This window comes from Chelonia mydas, chromosome 1 (genome assembly GCF_015237465.2).
Source record: "Chelonia mydas isolate rCheMyd1 chromosome 1, rCheMyd1.pri.v2, whole genome shotgun sequence".
Classification (NCBI taxonomy): Eukaryota; Metazoa; Chordata; order Testudines; family Cheloniidae; genus Chelonia; species Chelonia mydas.
In genome coordinates, this window is record NC_057849.1 from 185,435,703 (window position 1) to 185,461,894 (window position 26,192).

Consider the following 26,192-nt stretch of genomic DNA (forward strand, 5'->3'; position numbering starts at 1 on the left):
AGACATGGTAGAACAAATCTAACGTTCTGCAGGAATTTTGTCAGGGTGTTTTTGTTTTTGAAAATGTATTTACAGAAACTTCTACCAATCTGTGTCCATGCTATTTATTCCACCACAAGCTGTACAGAAAGCAAGACAAGATTGTTCAAAGTATGATTCATGAGTAAGATTTCATTTGCTGGAATAATTCCTCACTCTTCAGTTGCCATTTTCAACAAATGTTCTTTGTCAGTTTTGAAGAGCCTCAAATCTCATGGAAGTTTCTTAAATGTGCATTAACTTAGGGGGAAATGTGTGGTTTATTAGTCTAAGAAATAAGTAAAAGACTTCTATAAATCTAGCTAGCCCAGGTTTCTTTAAGACAAAGTAAAATTCAAGGTGTACTCTGGACTACCTTCTGCAATCTATGCCATTGTGGAGCCTTACTAAAGTCTTAGCACAACTTGCAGGATTGGGATCTTGGCTCGTAAAATAAGAACCCTCCTGGGTGGAGCAGCAGTTTCAGTGGTTGGACTTTGTTAAGCAGAGGCTGTCTGTTGTGCTGTGCATTGTATTTTCTTCTGTGATGCTTTTTTGTGATGTGAATAAATGCTCATTAGGAATTTAGGAGAACTTGGCGAACTTGAGATCTTCACAGGTGAAAAGCCCATTAAATAACCATAGATGCTTGTAACTTCCCTAGGGATTTCATTTCTGTTTTCATGAACATAACATTTGTTTTCATCCACTCAGTTTTATTCTAACCTAATTGTGAACCTAAAGGATTAGTAAGAAGGGCACTAGCCATAGTAATTTTTATTCGGATACACAAAAGGTGCTTTTAGTTTGCCTTTAACTCCAGTTCTGCTCTGAAATTGATAATGTACAAAGTCCAGCGATATATTACATTTTGACACTGAATTACCGGATAAATGACTTGTCAGAGTTCATTTAGGTTTCTGAATGTTTGGCAAAGACTGACAGCTGCACAGAGCTTATAATTCGGTGATGCATTATCTCAATGAAATGAAATCGCCTCCCCAGGAAAATATATGCAAAATTAAATCTTGGAGGTCCAGATAAGGTTTTTACTAATTCAAAAAGTGATTGTGTGCCAAATAAGAGGATTAATTTTAGAAGTCAGATAATGCCCGAGGAAAGGAGATATAGTGACTTGCCACCTTTGAGCCAAAGAAGAACTCTGGATTAGTATCAGGGTTCAGCAACTGGAAATCTTTTCTTCCTTCAGAATGGAAGGGAAAGGAAAATATTACCATCATCCATACTTTAGTCCATAGTGCACACAAAGAATATCAATGATACGCTTCCAATACGTGTTATCCATGTAAGCTACTGTGCCAGGATGCTGTGATAATATGATACTCCAGCAAGATAATATGAAAGCAGAAAAAAACAGTCAAAACAAAAGAAACAAATCTGATAAATTGAAGTAATATTGGTTGATAAACCCTTCCCAAAGACTTTGCTGCTGATATTTCTCAGTGTGCTGTGGCTATTATGTGCACTCCAAAGCAGCCCTGCAAGTGATAGTTCTGACCACTGAATTATTTCTCCTGTACCCCTATTAGATGTTTGGTGTAGGACACCTGGTCAGAGAGGCAGAGAGAAGGGGATGTGGTCTGGATTTCCATATACTGTGTCTGTCTAACCCCCGGGGGCATTGGCAGCTGATTCAGATGAGAGCAGACTCGAAATTGCTCTAATTGACAGTAGGGAACTGGCCAGGTGCCTGGTGGCCTCTGAATTGGGGAGGCACAAAGGTTTTTGGTGCATTTTGGTTGGGCAGAATGAGGAAGCTTGTTCTGCTTTTGCCTGTGTCAGAGTATTCATGTGTCTAGTCCATATAAAGAACGCCAGTCCTCAAGTCTTTCAGCCTATCGCCTTTTGGCCACCACTAGATGCACTTTTTTTTTCAAAATGGAAGATTTCTGGTTATAAATAAAACACAATTGCAAATTTGTCAGTGCATGTTTTTCTATTTTTAGCTATTATCTGGCAATATGAGAGCACTTGTATTACTATGGCTCTGATTACTGGATTTTCATCCCCAACTATATTAATGAGCAAGAAGAATTTTATGTCTGTTCATCAGTTCAATTTATGAAGGACAAAATATGACATACAGAAAATTGGAGCTGTGGAGACAGCAAATTCTCCCTCCCCTCCTACCACCACCTAGATACTGTGAAATGCTCATTTAGTGGATCAGTCCTCAATTATCCAGCAAGTGCAAGTATTTGAGTGAGAGACGGTCCCTTGTCTAACGTGACTGAACATAATTTAACATATAGAGTACATGATGAGATGTTAGCAACTGAAAGCAAACTGACAGATGACATTTCATACTCAGAAGCACAATTTATGTAAAACTTGCTGTTTGCAGTCAGGTGTTTATTGAAAGGAATCTAATAGATAAAATCAGAACTAATACTAAATACCTCACTGTATGGATTATTTCTGGGGATGTCCTGTATCAGAGCTTCAATTTGTTATAACAAGGTTTTGTTATGCAATTTACAAAGTTTATTTAGTATAAGAAGTAATGGGGATAAGATTTATGTTGATGATAACTGAGAATTGAGTTTATAGGTAGGTACATATAATGATTCGGTTATTAGTCTTGTGTTCAGGCGGTTTGGCATCCGAAGAAAATCTCTCAAATACCTTGATCTCCTTTTTTAAATTGTCTAAAACAATTTATTTTTAACAACTTTTTAATTACGTTGTTCTACTTGTAGATTATTTCCATATGTTGGAATTACCTCTTGAGATAAGATTAGAGATTAGAATCTGGCAATGGGTGTTATAATGCCCACAGACCTCATATTTTAAATCATAGTAATAATCATCATATAACACCACCTTGCACTTCTTTGACAGTTTCCGTCCATGGTTCTCAAAGTGCTTTATAAACATTAATGGACATTTAAGGGCCCAATCGAATGTCCTTTTAAGTCAATGAGAATCTTCAATGGGTGTTGGATCAGACCCGAAATCACTTGCTCAGGGTCACAAAAGACATCCTCTGGCAGAGTTAGAATCCAGGGCTCCTAATTCTGAGTCATGTGCTTGAATCAAAAGGCAAAGCTTGTACCTATTTTATTTAATTTAGTACAGAAATAGAGAGAATCAATTCCCAAACAGTGATCTGTGGGTACAAGCCATCCACAGAGTATTTATTTAAAGGTGGTCTATGGAGAGCTGACATAGCAGCGGGCTGGCATTGCCTACTCATCTCCAGCTCTTTCTACTGGCTCTGAGGCAGTGGCTGTCAACCAGAGATACATATACTCCCAGGGCTAGACAGAGGTCTTACAGGGAGTACTCAACTCATCTAGATTAGTGTTTTTCAACCCAGGGGGATTGTGGGACAGGTTTAGGGGAATTGCAAGTGAAGGGTTGGGATTGGGGGGTGGCAAGCAGGGCAATTTCCCCAGGCACCATGCTGCAGGGGCCCCCAAGAAGCTAAGTTCCATACTTCAGCTCAGGGTGGTGGGGTTCCAGCTTCAGACAAGGCTCATAAGTGAAAGACTCAAGTATCACACTGAAATGTAAATACAATATGTATATTCCAATTTATTTTTTTTAGTTATATGGTAAAAATGAGAAAGTAATCTATTTTTCAGTAAGTGTTGTAACACTTTTTTGTATTTTTATGTACGTTTTTTTAAGCAAGTAGTTTAAGTGAGGTGCTCAAAAATCAGACTCTTGAAAGGGGTACAGTAGTCTGGAAAGGTTGAGAACTCCTGCTTTAAGTGTGCCTAGGACTGGTCCTGCTTGTGATATAAATATTGCATATGTTTCACCTCTTAAAAAAAAAAAAAAGTGCACCTTTCACTTCAGGAGGTATCAGTGGTTTTCATGAATATACAAATTATTTATTTGAATATGGTTTCAGAACAAACTCTGTCCTTGAAGAGAAGAAGCAAAGCTGCAGTGGTTGGTGTATAGTTTAAACCTAATGACCAGGAATTAGGCATGGTCACCTCCCTAGTCCTCTTCACTGCATAGACAAAGCCTTTTTTAAAAGTTATACTTTTTCTTTGAGACCTTTTGTTCTGCTACAACTGGTAGTATTAATGTAGATTAATTAAGCATTTTATACTGATCATTAGCTTTCATTTTAGACAGATTAATTTCCTCCAAGTGCCTTTCAAGTCTATACAAAGAGTAATAAGATATAGTGCTTATTCAAACACTTAAACTACAAACCAGCTCTCTTGAAAAGTGATGTTGATCTCAAAACTTTTTTTAAATCACAACACTTAAAAGCATTATGAGGTAATAGGTCATGCTTTAAGGTACCCACATAGAGATGTTCTCATGGGAGAAAGCATGTGCTGATTGTTCACTGCACTTTTACTATATTGTTCAATGTGCTCTAAGGACTCTGGAAAGTATTATTCTATATAATGGAATACAGCTGAAAAATGAGGGCACAGACTTCTGCTGTTTCAGTTTGAAAGTTTGGATGAATTATTTTTGACTGTTTAGCCTTCTTAAAAAGCTTTTGTATGTTTTTTTAAGTTTCTTTTTCACATCCCCTAGGTCAATTGTTCCTTGGTGGTAGAGCACTTGTTGATGTATAACGATACTAATATTACTGATAACTAATCCTGTTGACTTCACAAAAGTAGATGTTCCATGTACATCAGTAGCAATGCATCAAAAATGGGGCTCAATGCAAAATTTACACACACATTGTTATGAGTGCTTTTTCTATGCATGGAGTATCTATTAGATAACTATTTAATTGAATGGGTTTGTTCAAAAAATTGTTGCAATTTTTTTAAAGCAATGTGGTTTGATTGCAATTTATAAGAATTTTGTCTGCAAGTATCTGATACTTGTTCAAAGTTTGGGGTTAGTTGTAACGAGCTAGTCAGATAAATCACCTAACATTGTTTCTTTGACCTGATTGTACATGCACTCAAGCACTTCCACAAAATGCCTGCATCCACAAATTTAAAATTTGGATTCCACAAATATTTGTGCATACAACTGTAAAATATCCATAAAAAGTTACAACAAGAAGTATGTGCGAGTCCATTTAAGAATTCAGGTGAGTTATTAGAACAGAATATTACAAATAAACTTTTGTGAACACTAACAATGTGCAAAAAGAAAAGGAGGACTTGTGGCACCTTAGAGACTAACCAATTTATTTGAGCATGAGCTTTCGTGAGCTACAGCTCACTTCATCGGATGCATACTGTGGAAATCGCAGAAGACATTATATACACAGACACCATGAAACAATACCTCCTCCCACCCCACTCTCCTGCTGGTGCTCTTACCAGCAGGAGAGTGGGGTGGGAGGAGGTATTGTTCATGGTGTCTGTGTATATAATGTCTTCTGCGATTTCCACAGTATGCATCCGATGAAGTGAGCTGTAGCTCACGAAAGCTCATGCTCAAATAAATTGGTTAGTCTCTAAGGTGCCACAAGTCCTCCTTTTCTTTTTGCGAATACAGACTAACACGGCTGTTACTCTGAAAACTAACAATGTGGTTGGATGACGATTGTGCAAAGCAGGAGGAATTCTTCCTTCTCCTTTAATGCACGTTCTTCGGTGCCGTTAGTCACCAATAAATGTAATACATGATTTCTTAAGAAATCATCAATCATCATTAAAGGCAAAACATGGTAGCCACTTTGCATAGTGAGTGCCATCTAGATCAGTCTCTATCTAGATCCTTAAGGCTGGCTGGCTGGATGTACAGTCTGCCATTTGGATGTTGATGAAGCATCTTCTGCATCATTGTTGCTTTCATCATACTTTTTGTTCCCTTTGCACTAACCAGAAACTTCATGGTGTAGGTCATGGTTCTGAGTGACCCACACCATGTGGGTCAGCAGATGTGGGATGTTTCTTTCCAGGAGAGCTTACTCTTCAAGAGGACAGAAGCACATGATGTTGCTTGCGGAGCCTGTGACAGTTTGGAGAATCTGTACAACTTATGAATTCGGGCGGATGTTATGAAGCTTATTATAAAATTGTTGTATTGGAGATTGTCTCTGTGGATGTGGAATCCACCAGTTGCTGACAAGTGCTGCAGCTAGTTTACCTTCTCTGTCCTTTTGCTTCCATGTGCATAGGTGCTGAAACTACAGGTGCTGCTGCATCCCCTGGCTTGAAGTGGTTTCCATTAGATACAGGATTTGCCAAATGGTTCAATGGCTGTCAGCAATCCCTCCATGTATTCAGTCTGCACCCTGTGTATTGACTAAGCTTATCTACCATGTCCAATTTGGTTCAGGCAACTATGATTCTTCCCTTCACGAGTCTATGATCATCGGTGAATACAATGACCAAACAGCTTTTAGAGAGCAATTTCAAATAACCAACTGTTTGCACAAATCTCTAAAGCCCTACCATCCTGGGATGGTGCCCTAAACCAGCATAGCTTCTCCAGACATCTCATTTGGGTTTTCCTGAACAACTGCAGCCAGTCTTGAAAGAAGGATGCTTTTCAGTACTGCTAGAGTTCAGTGTTTGTGAGCTGTCCCTAGCCTGGTCAAAACAAGGTTGTAGGTTGACTGGATGGGAGGCAAAATCATCAGAGCTAATAGTTCTGGCACTGTCCTTTAACAGCTCTCATGTGTCTTCTGAGAGGTGGCTATCTTGAGCCATTTTTTCCCCTCTAACCATATTGCCTGGACAACCCTCTATTGAGTTAACCCAATATATCCATATGGTAAATATCCAAATAACTAGGTCAACATGCAGTATTCATAAATTAGTATAGAGCATTTCCAAATCCAGCACAATTACCTATGTCCACAATATTAGTTAGACCATTATTGGAATACTGGGTCCAGTTCTATTATCTGCGCTTCAAAAAGGATGTTGAAAAATTTGAGAGGGTTCAGAGAAGAGCCACAAGAACGATTCAAGGTCTGGAAAACCTGCTTTACAGAGAGACAACACTCAGTCTATTTACTTTTTCACAGACTTGTCATGGCCTATAAGGACCTACACAGGGAGAAGATTTCTAATACAAGAAAGCTCTTTTAATCTAACAGGCAAAGATGTAAAATCCAAAAGCTGGAAATTGAGACTAGGCAAACGCCAAGTGAAATTAAGGTGCACATTTTGAACAGTAGAACTGCTTATATAGGGATGTGGAAAATTCTCCACTTGATATCTAAATCAAGGTTGGATGTAATTATAAAATATCTCAGTTAAACCAGAAGTTATTGCACTTACTGCAGGAAGTACTGGATGAGGTTCTATGGCCTCTGTTATACAAGAGGTCAGATTAGATCCCTTCTGGCCTGAAAATCTATGAATCTGTCTTGAAATCGTCTCATGGACTTTAATGGGATTTTAATTGGGTCCTGTCTGAAGGAATGTAGATGATACTAATGGGAACAATATCCACAGAAACTGAATTCAAACAGTAAAATAAACGGATAGTTCTATAAATGACGTTAACTAGCAGGCTTATTTGGCATCATTTTGTGTGTGTGTGTGTGTGTGTGTGTATATATATATATATATATATAATATAAAAAAAAAATGGAGGGGACTGTGGGTGAGGGGGCAACAACAGCCTCTTGCAAATCAGACTCTGCCTTTCCCAGGACAAACACTGGTCATATAGTTCCAAATTTCATTCTGACAGAACATTTTTTTTTTTTTTTTTTTTTTTTGTGGGGGAAACACCACTCAAGGAGTCTTCAGTTGTCTGACTTGAAATTGGCTGCCAATTCTCCCCCCTTCCCCAGGCTTTATACTAGTTAATGAAATTTTAGCTCTTAGGTGGGGAAAATTAAATGAAACTGATTTTGTAAGTCTGTCATATGGCTAGCTACAACTTTCACAACTATTATATCAACTTTTCCCCCCGAAGAGATTGAAACAGACCAATTTATGTCGGCCACAAACCAGAGTAACATCTTGAAGCTACCAGCTTTTAAAATATATATTATTAGAATATTTATTTTGAAAATGGTGCAATATTACCCCTTAGGTTTTTTTAAACCTCTTAGGTTATATGCTTTGAATGTTTATTCACTTGTGAAACATTTTTTCTGATTTGTGCCCTCAGCATCCAGTCCTTTTTCACTCAGGCAAAACTTCCACTGACATAAATAGAATCCACAATATTGAAAAGTCTGCAGCCATGGTGCAGTCTCCTTTGGTTGAAGGTGTCCACCCACAGCTGGTTAATTCAGTGCATGGTTTAGATGACCTCCTGGATTCCTTGCTGACACTAAGATCTCTCATAATAGCATCTGTGAGTAACGCTTTCTACCACAGACAGTTGGCTTGGCGTCTTGTCTCCTCTTGGTGGATGATTAGCTAGCCTCAGTTTTGCACAACTTCATCATCTCCCATCTAGACTACACTCGATGCTGCATTTCTTGGCATGAAGCCATCATCCCTTAGGAAACTCCAACCTGTACAGAATGCTGTGGCATATCTCCTCAGGAACATGGAATACCATCATCATATCAGACCTGCCTTTTGGTTCTACACTAACTTCCCATACAATATTGAGTCAAGTTCAAGATCTCTGCTCTTATCTTCAAAGTCTCGGTGGCCTGGGCCCAGTATAGCTAAACAATTGCCTAAAGCTCCAGGATGAAGACCATGACTGACTCCACTTTTTGGCAGAAGTGAGCTTTCTATCATAAAGGTAAAGACTATCTATGCACGAGAGTGAGATTTCTTAGGGCCAGTCTGAAGCTGCACCAGGCACTTGGGTACCTTATGGAACCGGGGAAGGCCCCATGATGTGAATACCTTTTTCAAGGCTGAGATGGAAACATTAAAACATACAAAAAGAAAAGGAGTACTAGTGGCACCTTAGAGAGTAACAAATTTATTTGAGCGTAAGCTTTTGTGAGCTACAGCTTACTTCATTGGATGCATTCAGTGGAAAATACTGTCCACGTATCAGGTGTACTTCTCTGACCTTGCCTTCTCTGATATAAACACATAGGGACATGTCAACAGCAACAAAACCACCAAAAAGCTACTGAGTGTGTGTGTGTGTGTGTATATGTGTATATATATAATTATCCTACAGAGAGGAGGAGAGATAATGAACCATGTGTGACAGATGTTGTTTACTTTCTTTAATGAACTACTGGAAAGCACTCAGATATTAGTGATGAGAACATAAGAACCTATATAGACTAGGATTTGTCTTGACTAAAGGGGTACAGGATTTTGCTAATAGGGCCAAGAACTGATGTCTTACATTTGTGATCAGAATGTGGTGCATGTTAAAGAGGGAAAATTCTTAGGACTCTTGTTCTACATTTCTTTTCTAAAGGGGAAGAACACTCAACTACATCTGCAATTTTAATAGGAAGCTATTGGTTTTTATTATACACTTATAAGTGACCCATAACTGTGACATCTGGGAACATTAAGTGGTTTAAATTAAGTCATTAATTCCAAATAAGAGCCAACACACTGTGCTCCCCTCTAAAATATAACTTAGAAAGAAGAGAGAGCTCTGGCCTGTTGGACAGCAGCCCATGGTCTCATAGCTCGGAGTCAATTACAACCCTGAGCAAAGAGGTGTCATTTAGCTTTTTGGACGTGGCCAGATTTATGCTTCATTGTGTTTCCAGAGAGAGCAAATTCCAGTGGTGTTGACTTGCTGTTGAAAGTATCTCTGAACTTCATTCTTGGAGCAGTAAGTTACAGCATTCCAGATGAGTATAGGGTATATAGAAGCTGTAGCTCATGAAAGCTTATGCTCAAATAAATTTGTTAGTCTCTAAGGTGCCACAAGTACTCCTTTTCTTTTTGCGAATACAGACTAACAAGGCTGCTACTCTGAAATCTGACTGTAATGTAACTTGGACCTAGGCCATGTAGGCATTGCATATAGGAATGATCACCTTGAATTTTACTTGGAGTTGATTGGCAACCAGAGTAGGGAGCAGAGCAGAGATGTGAAATGCATTCATTGGCACTCTCTTCTCAAAGTAGACAGCTGGATTGCATACTAGCCAGCTCATCCATACAGCTTTCATGGTTTGTCCCATGTAACAAGAGCATGAATGAGCAAGATTAGATCTGAAACGTTGGGGGCACAATTCATTTGCCACCTGCCAAGGCCTAGGGGATGAGGTGAGATGGGAGGTACCATTCCTGGCTGCTGAGGCAGTCTGGAGTAGAAACACAGGATTTCTGGCTCACAAGGAGTTTCAGTATTTCAAAACTTTATTTCCTCCTACTTTAGAAGGGAACGCTTTTTTAATTTCTCATTCATTTGAAATATCCCTCAGTGGTTGCTTTGGAAATACTGACACATGAAATATACTCCCCAGTACCAGCAGTTGCTGACAGAAAGTATGTTCTTGTCATTTGCACTGATAATATAAGCAGCTCAGGGAGCCAGCTGTCCTGGGAATCTGGAAGTCCTGCAGTCCCCAGCCCTGGAGCCCTCTTCATGGTGGGGTTGCCCCAGAGCTGAAGTCCCTAGAAGCCCTCTCCAGAATCTCTTTGCTTTGTGGCAGGAAGCACAAGTGCTGACTTCCTCCAGGCAGGCCCCGCCCCACCCAACCCCTTCTCCCAAACCGCCATCCCTGCCCGCCTCTTCACATCCCTGCTCCACCTCACCCCACACACTCCTTCTCCCAAGCCTCCCCGCCTCACCTCGTCCCATCCAGTTCCGTGCCCTCTCCCAAGCGCACCCCGTCCCTGCTCTTTTTCCTCCCTCTAGAGCCTCCTGCACACTGCAGAACAGCTGATCATGGCAGGCAGGAGGCACTGGGAGGAAGGGGGAGGAGCTGATGAGCAGGTCTGCCTGTGGATGGCAGGCACTGCAGGGGATGGAGTGAGTTGGCTTCCAGTGGATGCTAAACCCTGGACACCCAGAGTCGGCGCTTATGGCAGGAAGTCTGGAAGTACTGAGAGCCCCAGTTTGAGCAGGCGTTCTTCAGGCTTCCAACTTTTCTTGTGTGGGCCTGGGAACCTAGACCCTGAGAGCCCTGGCTGAAGCTTCATCTTCCAGAGTTTCCATGCTGTCTGCTGCAGAGCCAGGGTAGAATACTGGTTAGACACAGGTTTTCCAGGACTGCCAGCCCCACAGCAAGGAACCTACAGCCTTGTCAAGCCTGGAAGCCTTGTCACAGTTGCACTGTCCTGGAACTGCAAACCATGGGAGCCCAGATGTCCCTGGCCCCAAAGCAGCCCACATGGTGAGCTCTCAGGGTAACAGGCAGGTTCCCAGCAGACAGATTTGCTTTGGAACCCTGGCTGTGATTTGACAAAAGTTAATTGAAACAAAGACATTTTCATGCGATATCTTGGCACTTCCTGACAAAACCCTGCTTAGTCAGAAAAATTCTGACCAGCCCTAGTCTGGAGTTCTGGAAGAAGTGATGAGTCCTCAAGTGCTGAAAGACAACTTTGACAACTGTGGGGAAGGCCCTGTATTAGCTGATGGAATAGGTTAAAAACATCACCAGATCCTCAAGGTCCTCTGCTAGCAACATCACTTCAGGCTTACCCAGGCTGAACTTCAGACTACTGGTCCACATCCAGGTCTTAATCTCCACCAGGCACTTGGGTACCTTTATAGAACTGGGGAAGGCCCCATGATGTGAATACCTTTTTCAAGGCTGAGATGGAAACATTAAAACATACAAAAAGAAAAGGAGTACTTGTGGCACCTTAGTCTAAACACATTTATTTGAGCATAAGCTTTCGTGAGCTACAGCTCGCTTCATCGGATGCATTCACTTCCACTGAATACATCCGATGAAGTGAGCTATAGCTCACGAAAGCTTATGCTCAAATTTGTTACTCTCTAATGTGCCACAAGTTCTCCTTTTCTTTTTGCGAATACAGACTAACACGGCTGCTACTCTGAAACCTGTCATTAAAACATACATGCTTTCTTGTCTTTACAAATACTGAAAACTTCAGTCAGATGTTATGGAAGTATAGTGGCTATGACTCTCCTCTCATTTACACAGATGTAAATCATGGGAAATACACTAGTTTATACATATGTAAGTGAGAGGAGAATCAAGTCTATAGTCTTATCCTACTTGCCCATTAGTTGCATTTCTACTGCTCAATTTTTTTTCCTTGTACATGTAAAATTTCAGATTAATATCTTTGGTTCATTTAGCAGGGAAGAAAGTGTGCAGATTTTCTTCCTTAATACAAAATTGCAGCCTGTCAGTACCGTGCACCCTAAAGACAGAGGCTTATCTGTGAAACCTCCATACAATTATTGTATAATGAATTCCGACCCCTTCATTAAAAGAGAAAATCACCACAGAGACCTTTTAAGGCTAATTATGTATGCTGTACGATTGGATGTAAGTACAGTGTAAACTGAGCAGGCAGATAAGAACTTGTCTCTGTGGTGATCTTTTATTATTGTTCAAAGTTTACAAATTTTGCATTCAACCTATTTTATTTAATCAATTTTGGTAGAGCGATATAGAGAAAAGAGGTTTTTGATTCAGGTAAAATTAACTCCAAACAATCAGCCTTTTCCATTGTTTTTATTCAATGAAACTCTCAATGCCCCATTGCATTTCTGGCCAGTTGAGATGAGCCTGAATAAAACTCACAAGCAAATTGAACTTAACTTTAGTGGATTTTTTTATTACCTCTTGTAGAGGTGCTAGTGTTTACATATTTTTTTCCTGAATCTAAATGTATAGTTTTTTTAGAATGCCAAAGTAAAAATGTATCTTGATAGAAAGTCACTCACCTTTTATATCAACAAAGAACTGGAATTTGGCAGAGTCCCCCACCAGAGGCCCTTAAATAAACTTAAGTAGTCACTGGATGAAAGGTTAAATTCTCAGATATGGAAACTCAGACAGAAAACAGAGTAAGAATAAATGTTTAACTTTTGACAAGGCAAAAAAGTTAATAGTGGGGTGTTCTAAGGCTCCATACTAAGACTAGTATTTAGCATACTAATTATATTTACTGGAAAAAGGGTTGTGCAGCAAGGTGGCCAAGTTTGCAGATAAGTTAGTTAGGGTTTTCAAGGCTAGAAAATACCATGAGGAACTTCTGAGGGACCTACCAAAAGTAGGTGAATGTGCAGTATAATGAGAAATTAAATTTTATGACAAATGCAAGATAATACATGCTGAGAGGAATAATTTCAACTGCTCGTACTCATTGCTGATTTTTAAAGGGACTGTAATCACACAGGAAAAAACCTGGGTATCACTGTGGAAAATTTAATGAAAATGTTTGCTCAATATGCTGAACCAGTCAAAAAAGTAAATAAAAAAAAGATGGCTTTTTCCCTGTGGAAAATTTTGACTAAAATGAAAACACTATATTGTGTGTGTACTGATTGTGTTAATCTCAAACATCACTCTGAAGCCTAGAATGTCTGAGTCAGTGTGATGCAATGGGAAACAATTACAAGCATGGCTGAGAGCTCTTTTTGTTTGGAATATCACCAAGCTAAATCATCATTGGGAATTGCAGTCTGTTACCGCATCCAGTTTTTAAGTTCTCGGCCAATTTTGGCTTTTTTACACACATGACTTTATGAATTACACCCAAGCAATGGGGTGTGTGTGTACACAAGAAGTACCTTTATTTACCTTCTTATAACACAGGAATAAGAAGACAGTAAACAAAATTGAAAGGCAACACATTTGACAATGATAGGCGGAAATACTTTTTTATATAATGCATAATTATCACATGTAACTGAGTGCCACTGGATACCTTTTGAGGCTAAGAGCTTAAAGTGATTCATATAGTCCAGAAATGTATATGGATAATGAGAAAATTCACAGATACATTAGATAAGGCAAACAATTTTAGAAAGTATATAAACTTTCATGCTTCAAGGTATAAGTCAACACATAACTGAAAAGAATTAGGAAAATAACTTTCCTGAGGGCCAGATATGTCAGTTTCAAGGAACTGTATCTGTACCGTCCTCTCCAGAGTCCACTCCTGGAGTATCTAGTGCAGTCTCCAGCTGTCACCTGTCTCTGGGCAGGGACCCTTGTCCCACCTCTTGCTGACTGAGGTGTTTTAAGGTTACACAGCTCCCTGCCTCCCACTACAGTTTGAACCCGTATATGTAAACCTCCGCAGTGGGTGGTACAGGGATAGTACCTCTCAGGGAATAGGAGCTTACAACTTGAGTGATTCACCTTAATCAGCCCCGCCCCGCCGTGTTCTTAGTTCCTGGTGGAGTGTGGCAGTCCTCCCTCCCTGGCATTGCATACATAAACCATTCATACACTGAACGCAGTATAGTCCCCCAGAATGTTGCATGCAGTTCCAATATCTGTCACAAAGTAATCATATGCTCACTCACTATGGGGATTTTGTATTGTATTTTCTTCTGAAGTTCTGGCTACCATCAGTGACAAGATTCTGGATTAGATAGACCACTGGTCTATTCCTGTATGGCAATTTGTGTGTTCTACTACACTTGTAATCTAGTTGCATTAGCAGAGGAGAATAAAAATTCAAATAAGACAGTATTCCTTTACTTACATCTCAGAAGTTTTACAAATTACTTTTATTCAGATGTTCTGAAGCTTTGATTTCTTTCCCTTTTACTGCCCCCTCCTCCTTCCCTTGGGTTGTATTCTCATAGTTTAATCAAGAAAATTACATTCTTTCATAAAGGGGGGCTGAAATAGCCACAGCTATTCATAACACACTAGTTTTCAAGAGACCATTTAGTAGTCAACTGCTGGCACATAACAAAGGATTTGTTTTTATTATGTTGCCATCACAGGCAGAAAACATAATAGTGGTTCCTCTGTGTTCTTTAAAGCCTGCAGTGAAAACAAGATGATACTGTATTTCTGTTTGTTAATGTTATACAAAAAGTAGTGTGTGCATGTTGTATTCAGTAAACTACTCTCCTGAAATTAGACTGCAAGTACCCTAGATGTTAGACTTTCCATAGCAGAAGTCCTTGTAATCTTTAACAGCATTCACACTCAATAAAACAATAGGTCAAATTCATCCCTGCTGTAAATCTATTGAAGTAGAATTACGTCAAGTTCAATGAGTGTTTTTTAGTAAATGAAAGGTTCATATTCTGGAAAACTCTGATCAAAGAAGAGCTGAACAGTTTGCAGCTTATCTTCCTCTTTTTTTTTTTTTTAAATTGAAGCATATCCCTCTCATTAGCAGCTACTCTCCCATATTAACAGCTACATGCCCCCTTCATCCAGGCCACTTCTGCAGTTTACATATGCGATTGGCACAGACATTAGGGTGATTGGAGCATGTTCCACACCACTGCCATAAGCAGGGAGCTCCCAAGTAAGAAGTTTGGTACTGCTGTTTCAGCAAGTGGAGAAAAAGCAGAAGTATCCTAGCAATGGGTAAGCCTGTTCAATTCCTGTTATGAAAGTTTGCTTTTTCCTGCTCTCTCTGAAAGAATCTGGCGGCTCGTTCTGTGTTGGAGCAACAACTCTTCCTGTTACTACCCATTGCTCTTCCTCCCGCATCCATGACACAGAAGACTGCTGTGCATAGGACTCTAGATTGGGCTTGCTTGCTCTGGGTCAGCAACCTGGCACTTTTGTATCTCGTATCTTGTTTCTCAATCTCGGTAGGTTCTCAGCATCGCAGCTGGGTCACTGCTCCTCTGTTCTTTGGAAGTGCAAAAACTCTCAGCAAAAGAAGCATCAGTAGGAAATTGATCTGATAAACACATGTATGTTTGTTTGTTTAGTAATGAAAAACAACTAATAAAAAATAAAGAAAAAATGAAAACTTAAGTACACCCTGCTCCAGTTTTGAAGGGCCTAAAAACAGCCCTGGGAAAGGGCTGCTCTGGGGATCCAGTCAGGAGTGGGCCTGAGGCAGCTAATCAGGGCTGGGCTGGGCCAGTATATAAAAGGCTAAGGAAGGATGTAGGTTAGTCTTACTCCAGTCTTGAAGTGGGAAGGACCTGGCTGCCTGGGAGCACAAGGATACTGGAGCAGAGCAGAGCAGTGCTGGGATAGGGCAAAAGGAGCTGGGGAGCTCCAGCCTGGCAACTCCCCACGCTGAGGCCTTGGTAAAGGCTTAAGGAGGTACTGAGGCTGCAGAGGTAGCTGGTCCAGCCCCCTTGCCAGTGATGAGCGGCCATTACAGACTGCAGTTTGCCTCAGAGAAAGGGGGCTAGTTGATGACTGGCAGTAGCCACTAAGGCAAGGTGGGTATAGAGGGTTGGGGGTTCCCCTAGGAAGGGAGACCCAGAGTAAGAGGGTCAGAACCCTGAGATAAAGGGCACTGGTGTCTGGGAGGGACATGAGGGCCTGAGGCAGGCAAGACACCAGCCAGCAGAGGGTGCTCTGGGGCTGAAAGAGCTAATTCCTGAAGCAACCAGCAGGAGGTGCTGCACTGGTGAGTCCATGCTCTGCTACAATACCCTAAATATTTAAGGATGGATACTGGGGCTGATATTCAAGAATTTCTTAAATATAGGTTACCACCTCTAATCTTTCAGGGTGCTTCTTTATACAGTCAGCTGAGACTATTCTCAGATCAGCTGTAGCTCCTCTTGCTGCTTCTGAGGTTGCTGTTTGAAGCTGAACCTACACATCCAAGTCATTTCCAAATCTTGCAAAGTTTTCAATAACACTCCTGAGATCAGGCCTTTTCACTTTGTCTACATGGTTAAAACTGACTAAGACCCTTATCTCCAACCTTGACTATTGCAACCTCTTTCTTTCTGGCCTTCCTAACACCCCCTCTTGCCTGTTCAGGTGCATACAAACCATGGCTGCTCAAATCCCATTTCTTAGCCATGCCACCCCATTCTTGAATCCCCCCACCAGATTTTTCAATTGCTACCACATGAAATACAAGCGGCTTTCCTTACCATTTAGGGCCCTTCCTTGCTCAGCCTCTTCCTGTTTATCCTCTCTTGTACTGTATCTTGTCATCCTCGCCTCCTTCACTTCGCCAGTGATGGCAGTCTCCATTGCCCAGTTCTCTGCTCCTCCTGGGAGCACATGCATGCTGTCTTCCAGGCTTCCCCTTATATAAAAAAGAGCGGGGGGGGGGGGAACCCCTATATAGAGGGTCTGCATGAAGCCTATCCAGAGGTGATATACCATTTAAATACACTTTTCTTTACTCAAGTGGTGTGTAGACTTTGTGCAAAGAATCTACTTAGAGCTGAATTTCATCTAGAATGTCCTCCTTAAAATAACTCGTAAAAATCACTGTCTTGTTCTCCAAATCTCTCCTCAAGGCCCATTTCTATTGTAATATCTGTAACTGACAGTCACTAGTGGGTAGGCAGGGTGACAGTAGGACCTTCTGACATTAACGGTTAAGTAAGTGGGGGCTCACTGGGATTTGGATTGCTGTGGTTTTCTTACTGGATTGATACTAGGGTTTTCACAACTAGGTTTGAACTAGGGATCTCCAGAACTAAATGGCACTGCTTAAACTACAGAATCAAGGCTCACTAGGGAGGATTGTGGATCAGTGCAATGGGGACCTGTAATGCACATTCACCACTGAGTTACAAAGGCTTAATGGCACGGGATTGCCTATGTGGTGGGGCAATGCATTCGAGGGGGGGGGGTGATTTCTGAAGAGCACTAATGTGTTGTGCATTAATTGGTCCATATAGATTCTACTGGTGCACTTTATCATAGTGCTATTTGAATCCGTAATATGTTAAAGTGCACGAGGGAGCCTTTAGTGCACACCAGCAAGGTCTACCTGGATCATTAGTGCACTTTAGAAATCATACCTCTGTAGAGTGCATTGCCCCACCATGTAGAGGTACCTTTAGTATACATTTGTACATTGTCCGGGCTCAATGGGACCCCAGTCGGGATTTGAAATGTGTATGGGGTGGGAGAACAGCTATTGAAATACAAAGAATAAAGAAACTACTGTGTGAAGATGCCTTGACATTTCATATGCCTTAAATGATTGTACTGTTCCTTAATTCTAGTTCCTAGATTAGAAAAAGGATTACCCTGTGGAGTGGGAGGACTAGGGAGAGAATACAGTCTTTCATCAGGCTCTTTTGTCAGAACAGCATCAACTCTCTTGTCTCTTCAGACAAGGGAAATTTGTCTATGAAAGTGTCTGAGAAGGACTCTGATGTTTGCATCAAGTGCCTTTTCCCCTCATAGCATGAGAGAAGTGTGGTCACACCAGTCAGAAGTTCATTTTTCTATCTCGAGATAAACAACTACTGGTGTCAAAACTTTTATACAGAGTGAGCGATTGATTTTGTATGTTTTCTCCTATGGCATTATTTTGAAAATCCCCTGAGTGTGAAAACAATGTTGTTTTTTAGGGGGTGGGAGGGAGGTGGACGTTCCTTCCTTCAATTTGAAGATTTTAGATGAATTGTTGTTTCTATCTGATACAAAATATACTGGCTGGAAGTGTTGCTCAAAAGAAGTTATGGGTTCATCTCTTGTGATCTGGGGATTGTAACTTGAAGAGCAGGCACGAGTACCTCATGTAATGCACTATTCTGATTTTTTTTATATGTGATAAACACATTTGTAAAAATGAAAACCTGGTTGTGAAGAATTCAAACCAAAAAATGTGCTGAATGTGGAATATGAATTGAGTTGTTAGCCCAGGTCTAGAATTTATACTAAGCAGAAAAGAACTTTTAACATTTTCTAGGCAGCCATGAGTTGAAGATAATATCAGGGAGCAGGGTGCATGGGGACACATGGAAGGAAATGATCATATCTAAAGATAAAAGACATTCCAAAATCATAACTCTGCAGACTAGTGTCTGCCAGTAGGATTGGCTTAATTTTGTATGTCAGCTTTTGGGGGGGGGGGGGGATGTGGAGGGGCGTTGTTTGTCAGATAAGCGCTAGATTCACAAAGAAATTTAGGAAAGGAGATGCTGGGTGTCTCCATGCCTGAATTTTATGTGCCTATAAAATCATTGGGATTCACATGTAACCCTTCTGCCCGTCAGAGTTGGCAGCAACAAGGGCCAGGTTCAATATCTAGGGGATCCATTCCAATAACACAATGCAAACCGGCTCGAGCCCCCATCCAGTGACCTGGGACAAATATATACCACCCCCGCTGGGCGCCTCCAAGAGGCAATACTTCCCCTCTCGCAAGCACATAGTCTGAGTGTAGCAAAAAGCCTTTTAATAACAGAGAGAAACAATGTGGCATTATGTTGGGGAAACACCACCAACAGGATTCATAACACAACCCATGAGCAAAAAAACCCACCCCAAGCAAATTGGGGCATGCCCCTTTCCCTTTGGTTCTTGAGTCCAGCAACCCCAAATCACCCAAAGTCCCAAAAGTCCAATGACGCAAAAGTCTCTGTCCCTGATCAGGGCAGCCCCAGAGTTCGAAAGTTTATCTGCAGAGCTTTACCTCCCAACCTGGGTGGAGATGGGGCGGGGGTAAGAGGCACCTTACATGATCTGAAGCTGACCGCTCCATAGGCCTTCGCTCAGCTCCGCTCCGCTCCGCGGCCCACAAGCAGCTCCCGCTGTCCCACGAACTGCTCCACTAGCCGGTCCACAAACTGCTCCGCATCCCACCAGCAGCTCCCGCCGTCCCGTAAACTGCTCCACCAGCCTGTCCACAAGGCACTCCAGCCATCCCGCAAACTGCTCCACAATATATCTTCAGGCTCCCCCACTACTTAACACAACACTCAGTGATTTCAGCTCTTAGTCAGTTCAGCTCTTTGGTGAATTCAGCTTGTAGTAGGGGAGCCTCGGTGCTGGTGCACTATTAGCCCAAAGTGAGCTCACCAGCCTGTAACTAGACTTCTAATGAAATCAAAATTAGCTCTGATATTCCACAGTGGAGAGAGGAGGAAGTGCAATTAGCACGTAAGGCCCTCACCAAGGAGCCCATGCCACCAAGTATTAATACTTGTCCCCAGCCTCTCTCAATTCAGAGTTTTGGAACCCATGACCCTTGCCTAGCGAGTGCTACTTAGTTGATGGTGAGTCCCTCCATCATAACAAAAGGCCAAGTACAGTTCCAAGCACAGTTCCCATAGTCAGGGTAATAACAATTTAATCTTCCTGCCCCAATAACAGAGACACTGGGGATCCCACAGCAGCCAAAGTGACCATTTGGGCAACTATGGCCTCATTCTAGGCGGGGTGGCTGTGCAAATGAGATCGGCCCCTGAAGTTCTTTTCCACAACTTGCCACACCTCACCACCAGATGTCAGGGTGGAGCTCATCCTGACACTGCTTACACACGAAGTCCGACATAGGTGCTTAGACCCCCTATACAATGAATGAGGAGAGATTGGCACCTTAGAATGGGATTCATAAAAGCCAGCACATTAGGCAGCTCCTCCCCTAAGACGGGTAGTAGAAGATGCCAGGGAGAGGAAATTTGGAGCCTAAACCTGGGCTGCAGGGAGGTGCGTCCCTCTGCTTGGGATTCTCAGCTGCAGTCTCCTGGAGTTAAGTGCCTATCCCATTTTTGTAAAAAGTTAGAGGTGGGGGGGGAGGGGGAGAGTGGAGAACCTCCCTCAGAACTTTACGCACATTCGTTAGGGTACTCACCTGGGTGTGGGAGATCCCTGGTTCAAGTTCCCCCTCCTCCTGTAGAGGGGAGAGGTTTTGAACAAAGAACTGCCCCCTCTCAGGTGATTGCCCTAACTACTGGGCCTGTGGGATATTCTGATGTGGGGTGGGAGGTCCCTCAATTACTACTGCTGAAGATGTTCCACTGTGGCTAAGTAATTATTCATTGCAGCAGGGGGACTGGATCCTGGGTCTCCCATCTCTCTGGTAAATGCTCTAACAGGCAATATAGTGATTTTCACATTTACACGCTCTCCCCCCACCCCCCGCTTTAGCCCAATGATTCTTTCATTATTGATCTGTTTCTGAGCATGCAGCAGCTCCATGCCAGGTGCCCAGATACCTCAGCCCTAGTGTGCTGCACGAACCGGAGGAGTACTTCTACTATAAAAATTTAGCTGCCAAGCGAGTTTAAGCAGCTACAGTATTCAGCAGGAGCTTTTCAGGAGTTGTGAGAATCACAGTGGGGCCTGATTCTGGGATTTCAACATCTAAAGTGGCAGATAAGCTCTTAAATCCTTTTGTGAACCAAGCCCTAAGTGTTCGCCAAGTTTTTCAAGCATTCAGCTCTTACCTTCAATACCATGATAATGAAGACAAGCTTCCAAGAACAAAAATATGGGTATCTGAAGCCAGAATTCTGCCCTCAGCTACAGCATACAGTTTGCACCTTGTTAAAATATGACAACTGAAATTTTCTGTTTACTCCCTAGAAGGCTGGATTATCAACTCTATCCTCTTATGAAGAGAGGAAGCTATCATCAATAAATAGATTGTGTTTGAGAGAAGAGTACACATTCCCCCCATAAGAGAGGGAGTTTATTTGGATGGACCCGTTCTAATAGTTGCGGTCATTTAATCAAGCCCTGTGACCTATAACTTAACTACAAGAGTCAGAAGAGTGTTTAGAAGAAGCACAATTTACCAGGAAAAGGCACTGGGAAGAAACTTGCACTGTCATGAAGTGTGCTGCATCAGTCCTGTGAATAAACTGGGGACTTCTGTTTTCAGGGCTGTCAAAGCAACACCTTTTATGAATACTAAAAATATAATTGTGTTGAGAAAGTAAAGCTCGTTACTGCTAATTCTTATTCTTATTCTTCTTATTTTAAGACTGGCCCTGCCTTAGACTAGTATTACATGAACACTGTCCTGGAATAGCTTAATTGGTCATATTGCCTACTCTTTTAAAAAAATTCTTTTATGTTGTTATCACTCTCAATTTTCACATTGAACTTCAAAGGCTAGAATTAAGTTGTCGTCTTCAAACTGACCATTTGAGCAATGAGATCAGTTTTATTCTATTATCTCCCATTTTCCACCACCAAAAGAAAGTAATGTGTGCAGCTGACAGAAACATGTGTAGGTACTGTAGGTTATTTTTTTTTTTTGCTGTGTACAGTGTTCATAATTACTGCATGTACGACAGGTCAACTCTCTTTAACTAGCTTGCTTCCTGGCTCCCTATTTATTATCTATGACCCTAATCATTTATACTTTGTACTATGGAAAGCTAACAAATCCTTTGTGTATGTGGCTGAGCTGTGCACAGCTGGTGCAACAGAAGATTAAGTTGCCCATACGCTAAACTGGATGATTGATGGCCAAGGTTTTCATCTTCTAAAGTGCAGTTTCGTTACATAATTACAAGAATTATATGCAGTGCTAAGTTTATTTCCTGACTACAAATGGAAGGGTTGTTCTGACTGAGGTATGAAAGAAATTATAAACTAATTTATGGAAACAACATCTGTTGTACACACACAAACAAAACTATTTTAAGAAATAAATTTATTTCTCTCTTTGCAGCTATTTATAAGAAAAAAGGGGAAAACTCAAAGAATTATAGTCTATGTACACAGCCTTTTTTGCTGAAAAATAAGTGCTAACATAAATTGTTAAATCCAGTGACATAAAACGTAAAAAGGGCATGCAGAATGAAATACTGAGTTTTAACTTTCACATCCATTTGGTGCCTGATTTGAGGGGTATATGAGATCTTGAAGTGAGCTGTAGCTCCCGAAAGCTTATGCTCAAATAAATTTGTTAGTCTCTAAAGTGCCACAAGTACTCCTCTTCTTTTTACAATCCCAATTGTGGAGTATCTGAGTGTGATGGGTTGTGCTCCCCATGCTAGCCCTGAAATAACTGAATTAGGCCAGCTGGGTCCAATCAGCTGATTAGGCTGCAAACAGGGGAACTTGAGGTTGGAGGCAGCTAATTAAAGAGAAGCTCAACTGCAAGGAACAGGCAGGGCTTCTACAAAAGCCAGGAGGTTGGCAACAGAAAGGGTATCTGGGAAAGGTTGCAGTCACTTCTTGAGAAGAGGGATTAGTGTTCAGAGGCTGCAGACATGAGTTGCCTTAAGTTACTCCCTGGAAGGAGAGAGTGAAGAGACTGGCAGACCAGAGGAGGGGGAAGACCAGGACTTATGGAAAGGCAGCAAGGTGCAGGGAATGGACCTTGCCTGCTGTGTAGAGGGCTCCTAACCTGGAACCCAGAGTAGAAGGTGGGCCCAGGTTCCTCTGCCAGCCAGTGGGGGAGTGGCACTGTGAAGCAGAAGACTGCTGGAGAACAGGAACCTTGATACACTCCCCTGAGAAGGGAAACCACAATAGGGACCTGGTCAGAGGGCTGAGTCATGAAGAGAATAGTTGCAGTTCCTGAGACTGAAAGGGCCTGTAAAGGAGAAACTGATGGGTTATAATCCCCAGGAGGCAATGCCATCCAGCAGTGAGTAGAGCAAACCCATCCCACTGAGCCTTTTCCAGTAATGCATTAAGAAACATGACTGCACTTCTCTCTTGCTTTCTCTTTATCTGTAAGAAAATAAGCATTAAATTAATTTTTTTTTTTTTTTTAAATCATGGGTAAACTTTATATCCTGGTCACCTGCTTCTCTGAGCCCCCCCCCCCCCCCCCCTCCCGTAGCAAACACAGAAAACACAAAATTTTGGCACAGTTGCTCTCAAAGATCTCTCTGATCTAAAAATGGCATGTGTGACCCAGATATCAGTAAGAGTTTGATGCGTGTCTTGTATCCACAGCCATCTCTTGTGGATAGTGCAGAGTTGCACCCCCTGCCGGTGAGCACAAAGAGGAATTATTTGTCCCTGAGCCCATGACTATATAGAACAGACCCATTTTCTACCATGCCCCTTGGCGGGGTGCAGGTTATTACTCCCCTTGTATAGCTAGCCAACTTTGCAGGCTAGTTTGCTGAAAGAGTGGAGTCATGGCACTGCCTCCACACTGCCCTCAGAGGAGTAGAGACTGAGGGATCCTTGTGGTCCCATGAGTAGAGGGACTGGGACTGCAATGGAATGTTGCATGGCCATTCTGCAGGCTGAACATGGGGAGGGGGGTGGTCCTTTTACCTCACTAATTCCCCACCAGTGGAAAGGGCAAGAAATGGTCTGTACTTAACCGAAATATTCTGATGAACATTTTTTTTTTCCTCTTTGTACTGCAAATCAGTAACCAAACCAAACAAAACCAGCCCTCATCACGTACAATTCAGAATAATACAGAGGCATTTAGGGCTTGATTCAAAGCCTACAGAAATCAATGGGAATCTTTCCGTGGACTTTAGTGGGTTTTGGATCAGACCCCGAACAAGAGGGTTTGTTTCTGGTTGTGCTCTTATGGGTTAGGTACTTGACAGTAAATATGATTTATTGACTGTTAGGAGGAGCTTAAAATAAAATTAAGGTACAGTTTACAGTGTGTGTGTGGTAGGAGGATTACAGCATATAAGTAGCATGGTTAAGCTGGTACTGGACCATGTTTTAGGGTTAGGGACTTTGTGAATGATTTTGGGTAGGGCATACAATGAACATAGGACATTGTATAGGAAAGCACAAAGATGTTTATTGCCCCAATGCTGAACCACTCAAGCCAATTACAGTTTTGCCAGATGCAAAGGATCAGGCCTTGTACCACAAATTGACAAACATACAGACAAGGTGAATGGTGTTCGCAGAGTAGAGGAGATAGGGGGTTGATCTGAAATGAAACAAGAAGGAAGATCAATGGGAAGGGTGGGCACACTAGGCTTTGAAGACAAGCACAAGCAGCTTGCATTTGATGCAGGAATATTGGGGAAGCCAGTGAAAGAATTCGAAGTGGGGAATGACATGGTCAAAATGATGGGAAAGAAATAGGATTTAAGCAGCTGCACTGTATATGGCCTGAAGAGGGTTAATGTAGGTTTTTAGGGCCAGTGAGGATGGTATTGCAGTAGTCAAGGTGGGAAATGGGACCTCTACAAGAACTTTTTTTTTAGCTATAGAAAAAAGGACAGATCTTAAAAATCTCATGAAAGAAGCAGCAGCAGGATTTGGATAAGGACTGGATGTAAGGAACAGGGGGGAGGAGAAGAGTCAAAGACAAAACCCAGATTATGAGCATAAGTGATGGTAAGGATAGTGGTGGTGGTAGTGTTGGCAGTCATAAATATAGCTCAACGGAGAGAATGAATTCAATTTTGGCCATGTTACATTTAAAGTGGTGGTGATATCCAAGAGGAGACATCAAATGAAGGGAGGGAATGATAGAGTAATCCAGCTAGGTAGGAGCAGAGGTGTGGAATTAAACCATGATTGAGAAAAGGTGTTACTCTTGCTGTTCATCTGTTTTTACAGCACCTGGCATAATTGGGCCTTGGTCTATGGCTGGAACTCAAAGGCCCTACTGCAATACAAATGATTATCAGAAACTGAATTTTTTAAGGGTCTGATTTTTTTTAAAAATGGGTTTTCATGTTTTGTGGCCACATTTACCCTGCATGTAACTGCGTCTATAATTTTGTGTCTGCACTTAACTTTGGGGAGAAATGCTACCACTTTTGTAAGCATGACGAGCTAGCTAAGCAGTAACATTATTTTCAGTAATTATCTACATTGCAGCTGCAGACTGGAGGATGCATTTAAAAAAACAAAAAACCCAAAAATGCTAATGTTTAATGTTAATACCATCTGGGGAAGTTCCAAACTGACACCATTGTCCCTTGCAAAATGTGAAAGAGTATTGCCCTGAGATATGAAAAACCATTAAAGTTAATGACTTTCTGTCATACCTTAATTGTGACAGTCTTATTGATGATGAAATTGTCCCCTACCCACCAATACCTTGTTTTTTTGTACAAAAAATATAACAGAAGCCACAAATATTTTGAATAGGGTTTTTTTTCCTGTCAGTAGCTGTCTTTAGAAGGTTTGGTCAGAAGTCTCCATACTACAACTGCTTCCTGTTTTTATAATGTGGTGTGTTCTCTTTCTCTCGTATTACCGCCCACCCTTCTAATACTCATATGAAGACAATTTAAATAAATACAGTCTACTTGAAAGAGCTTTGCGCATTTTCAAGAATCATTTACAGAGAAATATACTTTAGGGCAAGCACAATTGCTGTGTATAATGCAGTGGAAATTTCTCCAGTGCACAACTCTGGGGTATAGCGAATTATTCCCTTGGTAGTCTCATTGATTTGACTTGTATCTGTTCCATAATCCCTGAAATAAAACTCTGCTGGCGGGGGGGGGGGGGGGTGTGAAATATAGCTTCTTTCTTTCTCCTTGCCTTTTTTTCCCACATACTCTTTGTGCGCAGGTAAGCATTGCGATTGAGTGAAAAGAGGCAAATTCCACTATTAAATGCTGGTAGGCCTTGTGTATAAGAAGAATGTCTTCCAGAA

At 41.5% G+C, this 26,192-nt stretch overlaps 1 long non-coding RNA gene across 1 annotated transcript in view; it reads left to right on the forward strand.

Annotated features, from left to right (window-relative positions):
- Positions 1-22,779: 22,779 nt before the first annotated feature.
- Positions 22,780-26,192, forward strand: part of LOC122462190 — a 29,988-nt gene continuing 26,575 nt past the window's right edge. The window contains exon 1 of the long non-coding RNA XR_006284601.1: positions 22,780-23,231. This is a non-coding gene — a long non-coding RNA (uncharacterized LOC122462190). The remainder of the gene's footprint in view (positions 23,232-26,192) is intronic.